Below are 16,293 nucleotides of genomic sequence, written 5' to 3'. Positions count from 1 at the left end.
CTTGTCTGCTTCTGGGTGTAATTCAAGATGTTAAATCATCTCCTGTTCCCTAAATGTCTGACATCTCACCATAGGAAAGATCCTTTTCTTCCTATCTTCAACTAAGGAAATAAAGATCTGTCAACTCATCTTTTCAAATGTACCTGAAAAACAGGTACAGGGCAGTAGAAGTTATTCCTGGGCATTCAGGCTGGTACCAAGTCTCCTGTGCTTTGTTCACACCTCAGCTGAGAGAATACATGAGGTAACTTCCCCACCTGCCAGAACACCTGAGCTCTGGGTGAACTATGGCACCAAAACCTACAGCTGACACAAACAGCACAGCTGGGCTTGTGAAATCTCAACCGTATTAAAAAAGTACACGGAGCCACTGGGCAGCAAAGGTTTTACAATCAGCACCCCTCCAGGTGTAAAGAAGTGGGCACCCCAGTGACAGACGTGTGTTAAATCACAAGACCAAGAGTCTATTTTGAAAAACGAGAATAGACCATGAGCATGCCAAGCCACTCAGATATAATTGAGCTTTCCAAATAGGTAATTGAATGCTTAAAGTAAATAAGAGGAAAATTCAATCTACACTTAAAACATCACCTTCCTCATCTCACTTTGATGTAAAAAAATTTACATCTGGCCTTTTGCACAACCCCTGTTCTGCAGGACTGTATGTTCAAACCCAAGTGTTCATGTCCTTCTCTCTCTGTTCTTCTCCAGAGAGAGTCAGGTAATGGCTGGATCATCAGAGCAGAAAAATGATTTTCTTAGCAGAAAGAATTCCACAATGAAAACTACAGCAGTTAGACAAAGCTGTCAGTTAGTGCAGCCAAAGGCTGTAAGGAGAGGCCCAAAAGGCAACATCCATGGAAGAAGTATAGTCCAGAGACTCAGCTCATGAATGCTGGCTCTGCTTCCTGATACAAAAAGGAAATAGGGGTGTCATAGGTTAGCAAGCATAGTCCCGAAGGGACATCCTTGCTAAGGGGTGCTTACAGTTTCCTCTGGGAACTGATAGAACCTATCAGCTGGCCAGTTTGAATATGGACAATTCTCTGAGCCACTTAAAGTTGTGATCACCTCTGTTATCCACATTTAAGAATAGGCAAACTCCGCCCCAAGCTCTCTCTCGTTTCCGGCACTGGCACAGGTGGCTGCAGGGCCCGAGTGGGGGCCAGCGGGCCCGGCCAGGCCCTGCTTGGGCCAGGTCAGGCCGGGCCACGGCCATCCTGGAGCCATGGGCCTGTTCCAGCCGTGGAACCCCCCCCACTGCCTTGCCGTGGGCAGCCGGAGCGGCTCGGCTCTCCCCCCTCTCCACTGCGATAAGAAAAATTCAACATTCCAGCTGCAAAGCTGCAAGGCCGAGGTGAGATTAACCCTTTTATTGCTGTGAAGAGCTGAAAACCTGAGGGAAGAGAGAGAGGAGATGCTTAAAGCTGAAATTCTGTTGTGAAGCTATGATATATCAGAGTATCCTGTTGTAATTTCATGAAGATCTGGGGGGTGGAGTGTTCAACTCGCGAGCAGAAGCACCTGCGCTGAGATAGGCAGATGCTGCCGCAGCTGTAATTTCATGAGAAGTTTGGACAGGGAGAGATGAACCAGATGAGGACTTTTGCTCTAAATGGGAAAGGAGAAAACCTCAGTCCCTAGAGATGGACCAGATGAGGACTTTTGCTCCAAACGGGAAAGGAGAAAACCTCAGTCACTAGAGATGCTCCTAGAGATAGTCCTAACGATGAAGATGAGGAAGACCCTTTGCTCCCACGGAAGGAGAAGGGCCTCTGTTTTTGTTTCTGAACGGCTCAGCCTTAAAACTGTACCCCAAAAACTTCAAGAGTGGACCCTTGAAAGCAGTTGCGGGAAAAGCTGCAAGTCGGGGAAAAGGACTCACACGCAGGCAGAGAGACTCCTCTTCCTAAATGGACTGAACAATATTTGGAAGTGGGCGGCTGTCTCGTTGTGATACTGTTTTCATAGCATGAGCAAGAAGAGACTTCTTTTTCTAAATGGACTGAACAAGGTTATTATGGCAGTGGTAAACAGACTGAACATCTCAAGGGTTGTCTTTTTACATTGTCAGTGGGAGAAGGGAGAGGAAGGTGGGGGGAGGAGGAGAGTTCTGAAGGTGGTATAATTTTTTTTTTCTTCTTTTAGGTCTGTTAATAAACTTCTTTATAGTCTTTCAAGTTTGGTGCCTGCTTTGCATTTCTCCTAATTCTTATCTCACAGCAGATAAACAGTAATGAGTATTTTGGACCAAACCACTACAAGGGGGAAAGAACAGTTTGGTCCCCGTTTGTTCCAAATAAATCTCTATAGGATTCACTCCCCTCTTTCTCAAGCTAGAGTATTGTGCAGGAAGTGCAAAATACTGGAGCTTCTGAGAGGCTCTGAATTGTCTCTGAAGTTTTTACTGAGGAGTGTGGTGGTTCTTTCACCAAAGACAAACAAACAGGACAAACACAGCCAGGCTGCGGTACAGTATTCCTGCTTAATGCTTTCTTGCTTGTGAGAAGTGACTCATATCAGTGCTATTGATTGTTTGCTTGGCAAGGAGGTTCTCTGGGCAATGCAGGATGTAACAGAGCACACCGAGCACTTCCAGCTTCTGTGGTTTTGGGAGCACACCTGGAACAAATGGCACAGTAACATCCTTATTACACCTCTGCTCTATTCCGCTATCCACGTGCAGCCACTACGAACGCTCTGCCCGTTTATCTGTGCACCACACACTCCATCAGCAACCTGCTCTGCTGTGGATACGATTTCAGGCAAAGCTGTGCCCTGGCTGGGATCCCAACGCCACCCTACAAAAATGCAGTTGGTCCTGCAGAACTGCCTGTACAGCAGGGCTCTTCCCAGCACTGCTGAGCAGGGAAGGATAACCATCTTCTCACTCTTGGCAGAGCTGGTCAGGCTACAAGAAGCCTGGAATGCAGACACTGCTGAAATTAAAGCAGCCAGAAATAAAGTACGCAGAAAAATGGCTTAAAGCCTTCTTTGTTCTGACCCTTTTTATTTCCATCAAGGACTGTTGTGACCAAACACAGTCCATGGCCAGCTATGCCTTTAAAATGTACTTCCATTACACTCCTGGATGCCACTCCAGCTCAACGAATATCCTGACAAGTTTGCTCAGCTGATAAACAGGAGCACCAGGGAGAACGAGGGCAGAGGATGGTGCTGGAGGGAAGACAAGCAGCTATGCAGGTCAAGGCTCCCTGGTGCAACCTGGAGGCTTGTGGCTCTCTGCTCCTGTGGTAGGGAAGAAATCTGTTTAGCTATGTAAATAAGATGCATAAATAAATAAATAAGTAAGAATAGGAGCAGGCTGAGGAAAAGCACCCAGACCCTGGCCTCTTCAGTATCTTGCAGGTCGCTTAGCAACAGGCTAGCTGCTGCAGGGTAAAAGAGCATGAAATCAGCATCTTTTCAGCAAAAGACAAATTGAATGGAAATGTGGGGAGGTGGCCTTTTCCTGGCAGCAGTGAGGAAAGAAGTAACTGGTGAATCTGATCCTGTGGGCATCCTTTTGGAGGGGCTCCTCAGTGCAGGGATTGTTAATTCATGTGACTGAGAGGCTTCGTCCTGCCAGCAAACTGATAAATTCCAGAGCATGCCTGGGAAACCAATAATTCAATCTTGATTAAAATGATGTCTGTTACAGTCACCTCCTGGGTTAATTACTTATTAACGATCTTAAATAGCTCAAAACCCAATTCTGTCGGACTCCCCTGGCTATGGTAGGGGAGCTGACCATAGAACACATTTTCCGTGGCAGTTACCTAACACATTTCCCCAACAGTGCAGGCTCAGGTTTTATCTCCATGCCATCTCTGCATTCACAAAAGGAATGTGCACCCTGTGAATCTTTAGGTAACTGAATCTCAGCAATACAAATCCACATCCTGGCCAGGTAATTCCTCTTAACCCGACTGCTTCTCCAACCTTCCAGAACAACCTGATGTGGACACAGAGGATCATTATGTAGACAGCAGCTACTAGAGAGAACTGAGCTATGAGAGCAGCAAGAACAACATGTGGACATTTCGTGGAGGACTTAAATGAGAGCTCTGAATGAAAGATTTTTCTGGGTCACCTAATCTGGGCCTTGAGTGTACCAGTAAATTCTTTTTCACTGCTAAAGGCAGCTGGATCCTGGCAGCAAGGCACAACCAGGGACCTGTGTGGCACATGATCCATTTAAAGGTGGTGCAGGATGGTGGTCAGGTCAGCAGAGGGGCTAAGTGGCTTGTCCAGGAATCCAACAGGAAGAGCAGAAGGAAAACATAGTGGCCTTGCCCCCTGCTTTATACACACACAGAGCAGTGATAACTCATTTTACTCCTTATTTACAGATAACTTGTATTTGTGTGGCACTTCAGCAACAGTGAAAACCATCTGAGGGCTACGAGTGAACCGAATTTACTATGGAGCAGGGAAACTTCTCACCTGAATTTTATTCTCCTTGGTGCCCTATCACAGCACTTAATCCTTCCTGTAACTGAGGTGGAAGGTTTAGAAGCCATCCCCAGTTCCAACGGCAGGAAATTATACATGATAGAGCAGGATGGCTGCTTTCAATCCTTGCAACTTTAGAAAAGATTTCTATGTCCTTGGGAGCTGCACGCAGAGATGCATTTGGCAATACTTTGTTTCCCTCTTTGTCTGGGGTTGAAAGGAAGGCGACTGTGGCTCAGTGAGGGAACACTTAGATGAGATACCCTCCATTTCCTTAATGAGCCTATTAAGTGACTCATCAAAGGTGTAACGAGCAGTCTCAGAGGAGAGACACACACAGAGATAACTGAGATATTCCTAGTGCACACAAAACAACCTATATGCTACAAGAGTTAATTGGGTATAATGTGATTCCGGTGCTAGAGAAGCACATAGGTGGAAAATACCTTGGCACTTTTCCTTTTAGCAGGCTGGAGTTGTTTGTGCCTGCACTCACAGCTCCAGCTTTTCCTCCTCTGAATGAGGGATGACAAAATCCTGCTGTGACACATCTGTCTCTGGGGTGTTTGCAGAGTCAAGCATCTGGTGGAACTGTTAATGCTCCCTGAGCCTGAGCAAAATCCGTCAAGGAGGAGAGTCTTGGTTTAGGTCACAAGAACCAAAGACCACATCAAAATTCAAACGGAATTTTATTCTCTGCTTTCCTGAACAAGTCCTTGAAGGTGTGCATGCCAGGATTTAATCTCTCCAAGGAGATTAAAAAATACTGCTGTATCAACACAAATATCCCAGGCATACAGCAACCAGCTCACATCACTCTCCACCACACCGGATTTTGTTTACAAGGTTAATTATGAGCACATCTTCCAGAATCTTGTGCTCTGAGCGTGTATTAAGAGTGGAGCAAGGGAAGCAGGAAGAGCAAATAGCATCAATAATGCTTAGGAGTCTGAAAGAGAAGATGGACTAAAACACATGCCCTATTTCTCCTGAAATGTCACTTTATGTCAACTGCCATGGTTTCCAGACTGTCAGAATTGAATTATATTGTAATTACATCCTATTTGGACAAGGTCACAAGAATAAAAGCTTACTACTTTCCTCCATTACAGGTGCTGTATGTTCTTACACTCCTGGAGCAGACAAGCCTCCTTTTCTAACAGCAACAAATTTGCCTTCAGCATAAAGTGCTGGTGTAAGTCCATTAGTGCAAGGTAAGGCACATTAAAAAATTAAGAGCCATGATTACCGATCTTTCTGAGAAGCCTCCCAGAGCATAGATGTATTTATTCTCTTCCTAATCCTTACAATTCACTTTATATCATAAGAGCAACAAAAAGGAAACAAATACAAAACCCAGACCCATGTAACCTTACAACAGGTGCTTGTTTTACTGGAGCCCTCATCAGTGAGTATGGATGTGTGAAACCCCTTACATCAGGGACTTGAACACTTCTGGCTTTTCCACCTTTGCAGCAGTTTTTCCCCAAATGCTGGTGTCAGTATATAATCTTGTATAGTCATATTCCTGCATGATGGATCAAAGGTTGAAAATCCACAAGTTACATGGGTAAGTAGTTCTGCTGTTTAAATGGGGACCCTGCAAACACTGTGTGGGCAAAGTCCTTCTGCCAGACAGGATCACTGCTGACATTTTGTGGATATCACAATAAAGGAAGATTAAAGGCAAGTAGAGAGGGACTCTTGGCTGTTCCCTGGGGAGCCTGGGTTGCCAACAAGCCCCTGTGTGAGCTCCCAGCCCAGTGCTGGCTCTACGAATGTGCAGCTCCTTTCCATTAGAGACTCGGCCACCGGAGGAGATGCTGCCTGATGGAGAGAGATGGATGAGAGCAGCAGAACACGAGATGGGCTCTGGTGTGGCCCACAACCAGCCGTGCTCCCAGTTCCCCTCAGCAATTAGTGCTGAACCTGGGATGAGCACTTACACTTCAGGTTGGGAATTCCTCTGCTATCAGAGAGCAGGGCTGGACGTTTTCCAGGGTCACCAAGCCCAGGCAGTGCTTTCGTCCTCTTTACACCACTGGCCCTGACCAGAAGTGTTTTTATCAAGTCTTGAAGCACTTGGATTTGTCATGTTGGCTGGAGAAGATGGCTCTGGTGCATACTGGGACAAAAAAACCCCCTATGGCTAAAACAGATTTCCCTGGGCTAGAGAGTCATTGCCTTTTCAGAACCCCTTGTCAGAATTCTGGGAAACACAAACTGTGCCGAGGAAGATGCTCCTTTCCTACCATGTCCTTCCTCCTGCAGAAGGAACATGCCCTGCTCCACATGCTTAGAAAATGGAAAAACTAAGCAAGTTCTCTTGAAGGAAGTTCATTACAACACAAACCTACATTTCACTTTGCATTACAGGAAAAACAGGGGCAAAATTTGCCTCAGAGCTTCCTGCTGCTACTTAAAGCAACAGGATTTGTGTCCATGCAAGCTTACACGAGTATGACAGTCTGGACAAGCAGCAAGAATGAAGAAAACTGTGTGCTGGGATCTGTATTCTCTGGCACCAAAATACAGCTCCTTTCAGCGAGAGAACTCCCTTTCACTGCAGCCTCACGAGGAAAGACATCGCACTTACTGTCTTCAGGACTGTTTAACATTTGAAAGTAATGCAGTGGTGACAAGGTGATGGAATTTTTTCCCCATTTCTGACAGGTCTGGTAGATTGCAAAATCATCAAAAGAAACAGCCTGACAATAAAGTTTTTGTGTGTCACTGACAGTGGGAAAAGAAATGAGCCTGAGGTAGGGGAGCAGTTTCCCAGACAGCAAAAACATTATTCAATCCAGCTGCTGGCAACAGGTGCCTTGGGATGTGCAGGAGCAAATGGAATATGGCACCCTTGTTAGGCAGTGAGGAACCAAAGACCTGATCCCTTTTCCAGTCCTTCCCACTGCTCCTGATGAGCCAAAACAGAATCAATATTCCCTGCTGCACAAAGAGATGGAATGTCCCAGGTGGCACCATCCGGTGGCTTACTCACACTGCCATGAAATTGTTCCTTGCAAGGATGCACAATAAGGTCATTGATCTTGTGCTCTAAGCTATGGGTTAACCAAAGGATTGCTGAGATTAAAAAAGGAGTTGTTCAGACAACCATGTGACACTGAAGAACTTCAGCTACAGATTAACTGCTTTTTCCCAGAGGTCGAGGCATTAAGCTCTGAGCCTCCCTCTTCAAGTGACGCCAGCCCCAGCGTGTGTGTGCATGTGTGTCAGCAAACACACACCTGTCTTTCTTACGTGGGGAAGCAGTGAGGAGGACTCTCCAGGCTGGTGCCATGTGCAGCTGCAGGGCTGGGGGACTGCTGAAGCTGATGATTTTGCAGCTCTGTTGTCACAGTAACTGAGTGATTTAAGCTGGCACTCTGGCCCCAAGCCATGAGTGCACACTGAATTCATGCCTATACTTCCACTTTTAAGAGATTATTTATTAACACAGAATCACAAAATGGTTTGGGTTGGAAGGGACCTTAAAGCCCACCTTGTTTCAATCCTGTGCCACGGGCAGGGACACCTTCCACCATCCCAGGCCACTCCAAGCCCTGTCCAGCCTGGCCTTGAACACTTCCAGGGATGGGGCATGCACAGCTTCTCTGGGCACCCTGTGCCAGGGCCTCACCACCGTCACAGGGAAGAATTCCTTTCCAATATCCAATCTAAATCTACTCTCAGTTTGAAGCCATTGCCTCTTGTCCTGTCACTCCATGCCCTTGTAAACAGTTCCTCTCCAGATTTCTGCATTTATACCATTATTCTGCTGACGAATAACGTGGAGATGAGACTTTCTGTTTTTTCATGGCTTTTGACTAACTTGCAGTATCAAATTTTGGTTAAAAATTATTGTCCAGGAAATTGCATTAATTAATTAAGCAAAGGAAGTTGAAAGAATATCAGACAGATAAGGCAACACAATGAGGCCTGATCTTCATCTGCTGCTTGAAGAACTGGATAGAACAATGAGGCACATGGTCAAGGCCTCCCAGTGAACAGACCCATAATAATGCTTTCAACTTCCTCCCATCCTTTGAGTTTTTGTAGTGGATACAAGGAAGGTGGGGAAGTGAGAGCAAAGAGGAGAAGGAACCTGTCATGCTCCTGCACCCTGGTTACCACAACTCCTCAGTGCACCTGAGGGCTGCAGCCCTGAAACAGCTGGAACAGCACTGAACTTCTGCAGCCTGGTGTAGTAATTGGTTGGCACCTCCCTGCCCAGGTGTTCACTGCATTGCATGAAAAATAATGATTTACAGAGGAATTATGTAGGGTTTCAGCAATATGAGACAGCCAAACACCACACTAGTGTTTAAATACCTGTGGAAGAGTAAACTAGCACACTGCTGTTCTTTAACAGAATGGAACATCTCCACAAATGGAGATAAATATACTGTGATGTTTCCCTGTAGCATTTCACCTGGATTCTCCAAAGCCTCTGACAGCTCCTCTCCTCTGTTTACCAGTCAGATGTAATCTGCTTTTGCCCAAACATAACCAACTGTAACAATATAAACAATGTAACACTATATTTGCCATCCTACTCAATCTCCACAAGAGAAACAAGGCTACAATACGCTGAAAATAAAACCAATTAACTGCAGGAAACCAGAGAATCCTGAAGCAAAGCAGTCAGGAGATCCTAAAAATGTGAATATTGCCCTTATAAAGCACCCAGGTACAGTCCTGCTCCAGTAGCTGCACACTGCTTAGAGAACAGCCAAGTAACTACTTGCTGAATTTAATTTCCAACAGTGTCAATAATGCCAAAAACAATGCCCGGGGATTGTAATGGCAAGTTATTAATAAGACCTTCAGCTCTAAAAGCTGCTGTCCCTGCAGAGCTCTGCATTTATGAAATGCAGACACCGTCTTCTGTACTTGGTTTTGTTTGTTCCCTCATTTTCAAAGCAGAGAAATAAATCCAAGTGCAGGTGCCTGAGAAATCAAACACCAGCAAAAATGCCTGAAGACACTGCCCCCAGTGCCTCTTCTGTTTATTTGCAAAAGCCCTGGGGGAAATAAGGGAAAAAAACTGCTAGGCTTTGCCTTTTCTTTTCCTTCTCCTCCCAATTATTTTTACAAGTTTAGCTCTAGGTCTCAGCATAGCACAGTGCTTCAGAATTTGTCACCTCATTTAATTTGTCAAAAAACAAATGAAATGAAACCAAAGTCCCATCCCAACTGTTCTCTGTGCTGCACTGAAAGCGAATCACTGCTTTTTTCCGCCAAGTCACTGCATGCATTTACCATTAGCTCTGGATTATCGGAGCTTTCTGCAGCAGAGAATCAGAGAGCAGAATCACAGAATGGTTTGAGCTGGAAGGGAGCTTAAATCTCATCTTGTTCCACCCCTCTGCCATGGGCAGGGACACCTTCCACTAGACTAGCTTGCTCCAAGCCCTGCCCAGCCTGGCCTTGAGCTCTTCCAGGGATGGGGCAGCCACAGCTTCTCTGGGCAACCACACCAAACTGCACTCCTGACTGTTTCTAAAAACTTTTTATTTTTAATTCTGTAACATCTGCAGGAATAAAATAACCACAGTATTTCTGAGAAGGACACATACCATAAAGGCTGATCAAAAAAGACAAAAGGCAGCTTGAATTTTTTTGCCTAAATGCAATCGCTTCCCAATGCATGTATTCTAAGATTTACAGACTTAAGAAGCAAAAGGTAATTCTCTGTGGGTGCCCTGAACTCCCAGTAGACAACAGAGCTTCTTCCTCTGCTGTTCAGAGGAAAGAATACAGAGTTTCTCAGGTCACAGGAGCTGAGTTCTAAAAAATAAAGATATAGTGTTTTTCAGGGTCATAGACAACACCAAAACTTTGGCTGGCAAGGGTCGTGCCTTGGCCCCGGTGTCTTTTGCATATGAAAAAACACATTTCCTCAGAATTACCATGCTGATTACTGCCAAGCTGCTACCTGCTCCCTCAGACTGGACTGCCTGAAAGATATCCAAGAGGAGCACAAAGGAATTTCCACCTCCAGGGAGATTTTGCCATCTTAAGTCTCAACAGTTTTGCTGATGCTTAAGTCAGTATCAAGGAACGCTTTACCAGAATAAATATGGGGTGCAGAGCTTGTTTCCAGGCATTTCTGCATCTGTACTTTTACCTACATCTCTTTCTTCACAAAATATAAAATCCCGTGGGTTTGTTCCTTTTAATAATGGTTGTAAGTGCTGATCCTGGGATACATTTATTCTTCCTCTACAGCCTCTTCTGCATCATGGGAGTGTCTTCAAAAGGGACACCACCTTAGTGGGAGAATAACAGGTACTGCAAACCTGCCAGGCATCATCATGACAGGCTTTCTTTGTAGCCAAACTCAAGGCATTCTTTGGGAAAATCAGTCACTGGGTTTGTTTCCTCCAAAGAAAGAGAGAGTTGAGACCTCATCTAAAAAACTAAGATGAGCACTGTGCTGTCAATAGGAACTCCAGACACCGCTACTGCTCAACACACAGACCACAGCAGGTAGAAAACTTTTTGTAAGAAATTTTAATGTGTCACCTCACAGGTGACAGGAGTCAATGCTCCAGCTAACCTGCACCTGGCATTCAAGTTCAGCTGGGGAAAAAGGTTCACCTCCTCTTACTTCTAGAGCTGAGTTATTTTAGACACGTACTGGCAAAGGTGCCGCAAGACAGAGCTGTCAAACAGTGTGACTCCCTGCCACCTTCATCTCTTGCTCTCTGTACTATTTTCAGAATCAAGGATGGAAAGCAGCTGTTATTCATCCAGGGGGAAAGCACCAGATTCAAGAAGCTCAAGCCAAAAGGCCACCTGAGGATGCTTCTCTGCTTCCATTTGGAACAGAAACAGCTCTGTCATACGGCAAAGCCCTGACTCCTGATGGCACCAAGGTGAACACAGCGGATTCAGGTGGTCTGCTGAACCACGGCGCAGCTTGCAGGTGCCCCCCTTCCCTTGCTGAACGAAACCACCGATAATTTGGGTCAAGTGATACAACTGCAGAGGACAGAGACAATAAATGTTTCTATCAACTTTTGCACCTCAGACCTTTACAGTTCTTTGAAGACCCTTACCTGCAACACTGCTGTGGTTGATGCCACTGCTCACAACTACATATGTCAAGTAGTGACTGATACAAAGACACCAAAATATTTGTACTCAATTAGGTTGCAGAGCTACTTTAGATTGTTAAAATGTGATTATACTTAACTATTAATAATAAAATCCTATTCTTTTCCCATTGATAAAGAATTAACGACATACCTGATGTCCCTTACAGCACCAACTCACTGCAAATGAAAAAAAACCAAACCAAGCAAACAAATTAAAATAACTGAACAGTTTTACTAATGCTTAAACACCATGAAAATATAGCCTCACTACTGGGCTGCTCACTGGAATATTAAATAAGTCTTATAAGTTAAAATAAATAAGCATTTCAAGTTGAAACTGTTTTAAATTAACAACATTCCTTTCTATGGTGTTAACACTCATTACCAAGATTACAATCACATTTAACTGTCCAACTCCACTGCAGGCACTTTAATCTGATTTCCAGGTGCCAGCTCGTTGTGGTGCCCCACACCACAAAGCCAAGCAGAAAGAAGGAAGCTGGAGCTGCAAACAGGAGAGGCATTAAAAAACATGACCCTCGTCAGCAGGACAATTGGATCTGCACTTCAGAGATAACAGCACAGACATAATAAGGGAATTGATCATTGGCTTTTAATAAGAAATTGCATACAGGGCATGAGCACGATTTTCTACAGATCTAAACCAAATCCTTGTCCATTTGGTTTGGCCTTTTCTTAAGAAGTTGATAAATGAGCAATTTTTAACCTGTCCTTTATACTGGAAGATCAAATACACACAACACTGGTAGAACCAACGCTTGAGCAGTTTCAGGGCCTTTCTGCATTTACCTCCTTTGCTTTTCCATTGCATTTGTGTTGTCTTACCACGATAGCAAGATTCCCAAGTATCTGGATAAATACACACATACAGAGATAAGCGAGAGAGCAAACCAGCTATTTTTAATCCTATCCATTGAAACTCACGTAAATCAATATATGAGCGAAACCATGCCTTTAAAAAATCACTTCCAGACAGAAGATCAACAGAGGTGTGAAGCAAGTCAGTCATCCACATCAGTAAGGTGTGAACTTCAAATCACCACTTTGAATTGAAAACATTTAAATGGCAACATTATAAAGTAAACCTGTTTTAAATGTCAAAAAGGAACAATTCTGAAATGAGAACAAGCTTAGCACAGCTCCTGCTACTGTAGCCAGTTCTCCTTGACTCTGCTATTATCCATGGCCCTGGTGCCAGCTCCAGCTGTGGGTGCACCCAGGTGGGATCGACAGCCTTGTCAGTGCAGTGAGAGGTGACAAAAACGTGTGTTTGCTTTGCACTGGGAAAGGCACCGTTTTTACTCAGGGCCGTTCTCTCCTCTCATTGAAGGTGCTGAGAGCAGCGATCTCATAATGCTGCTGGGGGCCCAATACCGTCCAGAGGGGAGACTGACGTGGTTAGGGAGAAGCTTCTCTTTGAAGAAGTTCAGTATTTGAGATCTTTCCTGCTGCTGAGGATGGTGAAACATGAGACCAGGAGTCACTGTAGTGCCTGAGCCAGGTGAAAGAAGGTGTCATTACAGATGCTGCCCCACGATGGAACAACCTTCCCTGCAGGTTCCTGTATATCTCATCCCACGTGTTCACCTCACCTTCCCTGGGCACAAGGGGTGACATCCCACAGGGAATTCCTAGGATGTCCCCACTATCCATCTGGTACACTCAACCTCACAGCACTTCCAGAGCTGCAATGGAACCCATTCTGAACGTCAGCTCTGCTCCATTTCCAAATGCCACGGGATAGTCACGGAGGAACGGGCACAACTCCCTGAATTCACCTGAAAACTGATGATCCAGGAAATTTTCACATGGAGTAGATCTCCCAGTGAGACTTTCCCCTGTTCCATACCTCAGCTGCCTGAAGTCAGGTGTAAGAACAAAGATGGTAGGACTCCTCTATTAAAATCCAAGGTTGTTAAAACTGCTTTAGGACAGACACGGATCAGTGCAAGAGAAACTGCATTACAAGATGTAAAAGGCAACTGAGGCAGATGTTGTGAGTATGAAGAATTTGCCAGATGTTTTCATAAAATAGTAGCATTAGAATTAGCCTTCATGAAACCTAGAAGAGGGTTCCTTCATTCATTCACTTATCAAATTGGCCTTCCAGAGACACAGAAAAACTTCTGAAAACTCTTGTAAAGACAGAAAAATTAGCAAAGTAAAAAAATCCCCTCCCCAAAGCATAAAAATCCTTCTATGATTACATATCCAGGCCGTATTATTTCATAGTATGAATTAGTTCAAAATGCTCTTTAACAGTGGAATATGACCCAGCAAGCTCTGTAGGAAAACACTACTGTTAATTCTAATTCCACTGATGTTCCCAGTGATTTCCTTACTGGTAAATGATCAAAATTCAGACTTGATCAATAACCACCAAAAATAATTCTTAACTGAAAAAGACATTCCCTAGCAAATTCTACAGAGAAATGTCATTTAATAGCAGCTTTTTTCTTTGTATTTGCAGATCTACTCCTGAAAGAAAGATAGACATGAACCCCTTTGTTTTAAAAGCAGTACGATAAAACTACGTCCAATACAACACCTTCAAAATCCAAGGGTTACACGCCGAACTCAACTGAAAAGTTGTGAAATTAAGGAGAAAAAACACCCAGTAGTTTTAAATTTGTCTTCTGTAGGACTAGAACTAGCTCAGCTAAAGCTCAAGAAAAAAGCAAGCAAGGAGAGATGGATTGTTTATTACATGTTGAACTCCTCTTTTGTTTTGCAGTAATGTGAGAACAAAATTAAAAGAAACACTGGAAAAGATGTAACTCACTATGAAGCCTGGCCACAGCACACTTCTGTTTTTAAGTTTTTTATGCCTCTGTCATCAGCTGAGAAATCTGAAGAAGATCTTCCTTTCACTTACTGTGTGATACTTGCTCTAAAACTATCTGTTCTTTAGGCCACAAGCACTAATACAGCCCACAAGCAGTGGAAAGACACACAGTGCCTCTTTGTACAGCACAAAAAAGCATGTTTAAGGGTCTGCTCTGGCCTTTTTCTTAACAGAACAAGTTTTGCTGCATTCAACAAGACAGACAACTGCTCTTCATACAACCTCTGCATTCCCTGGGATTCCACCACTGATGATGATCAAGACTACAATTTCCTGTTTGAGCATGTCAGCTCCTGCAATTACTAGCACCTGTTGGTAAATAAATACAATGATTGTAACAAATAATTATGGAATCATGGACTAGTTTAGGTTGGAAGTGATCTCTGGAGAACATCTTGTCTAAACCACCCCTTTGAAGGAGGGTGACCTACAGCAGCTCACTCAGGGCAATCTGTGTTTCGAGTATCTCCACAGATGGAGATTCCAAAACCTCCTCGGCCAACATGATCCTGTTCCTCCGAGAGAGAACAAAAAACATGTGCAAAAGCCAGTTTATTGTCATCAATTAAGAGGATCCCAGGACACACTGAGGATCCCACAGCCACTGCCCCTCACCCTCATCCCACACCAGCGACCATGGCCAAAGACATGTTCTGGTGTCAGGGAGCAACGTGACCATGGGGACGAGTGGCACTGTGACAAGGGTGCAAGTGAGTGGACACAGCCTCATTTAATGTAAGTTTGAGTTTCCTCACATGAAGCTCCTGAAGTCTTTTACAGGATGAGTTGTATACTCAGGGAGTTAGCAGAGCCCAACTCCCTAATTATTCAAGAGCAGGCTGTTACTGGCACAGCAGAAGGTGACTTCGACCTACTTCTTCCCACCCCTGATAACCCCAGGTCTTGTCTCTGCTCTGAATGCTCCCTCCTTCTCAGTAATTCCTACTTATCCTCACATACTTCTCTAACACACAAGGGAGTGACCTGACTCCACGTTTGCTACACTCTGACCCGAACTTTTCTCTCACCCAGAATCCAGAGTGTGTGAAATCCTGTGTATGCAGTGAATTCATTGTCAAACCCTTCCCCTTCATGTCAACAAACAGCTCAGAATGTCATATTCCGCTTATAATTGGCCCCAGGTGCTGGACCCTAAGCACTGAGCATCTGCCTCAGGTGCATTTCGAAATACCTCCCCAATAAAGAACATCACATCCAGTAACAAATGAAAAACGAATGACAAATAACATCATGTGGCATACAATATATTGCACAAGAAAAGGAGAAAGGCACGAGAAAATCGACAAACATCTCTTCCAACAAGTACCACGAAGACTTCTACTTAACCTCACATCAGAAAATACACACTGAGTAAATAGCATACAGATAATTCTCCTGTACTTGCCAAGTCCTTAAATTACTCATTTTCAACAACCAAGCAGAGGACCAAATACTAAACATTGAACTGCAAATAGTCTCTTTTTCATGTCCAATTTTACTAAAACATTTGCACAGATCTTCTTTTCCTTAGCTGGAATAAACATTGGGATGCCAAGACCTATTCTTTCGTAAGATCAGTGTTTGAACCAGAAGGGAAAAAAGCCCTTGCTTAATAAACGATGAAATTAAGTAGCACAAGGGAAATTAATAAATATAGTGAGAGAGATAAAAAGAGGCAGAGTGTTGGAGGAACATTCTTCCTGGTGGGATGTTCTCCGTGCATCACTGGGCCACACCAAACATGCACTTCCCATCAGAGCTCGCATTCCAAGGAATGACAAAACCGCTTTTTCTCCAAGCTCAAACATTAAGCCCCTCCATAGTGATACATATTCCAACAAAAAAAAATCCCAGACCTTCCAAATGACA

The 16,293-nt window shown here is 44.3% G+C and overlaps 1 protein-coding gene and 1 long non-coding RNA gene across 9 annotated transcripts in view; one reads left to right on the top strand and one right to left on the bottom strand.

Moving 5' to 3' along the window:
• Nucleotides 1-16,293, bottom strand: part of RABGAP1L (RAB GTPase activating protein 1 like) — a 243,198-nt gene that overhangs the window by 48,059 nt on the left and 178,846 nt on the right. The window lies entirely within an intron of this gene.
• Nucleotides 1,318-14,040, top strand: LOC109145591. The gene is made up of 3 exons (XR_005602493.1): nucleotides 1,318-1,357; nucleotides 5,568-5,669; nucleotides 11,181-14,040. It is a non-coding gene; the product is annotated as an uncharacterized LOC109145591 (long non-coding RNA).

This window comes from Corvus cornix, chromosome 8 (assembly GCF_000738735.6).
Source record: "Corvus cornix cornix isolate S_Up_H32 chromosome 8, ASM73873v5, whole genome shotgun sequence".
Classification (NCBI taxonomy): Eukaryota; Metazoa; Chordata; class Aves; order Passeriformes; family Corvidae; genus Corvus; species Corvus cornix.
This window is presented reverse-complemented; position numbering and strand designations above follow the sequence as displayed.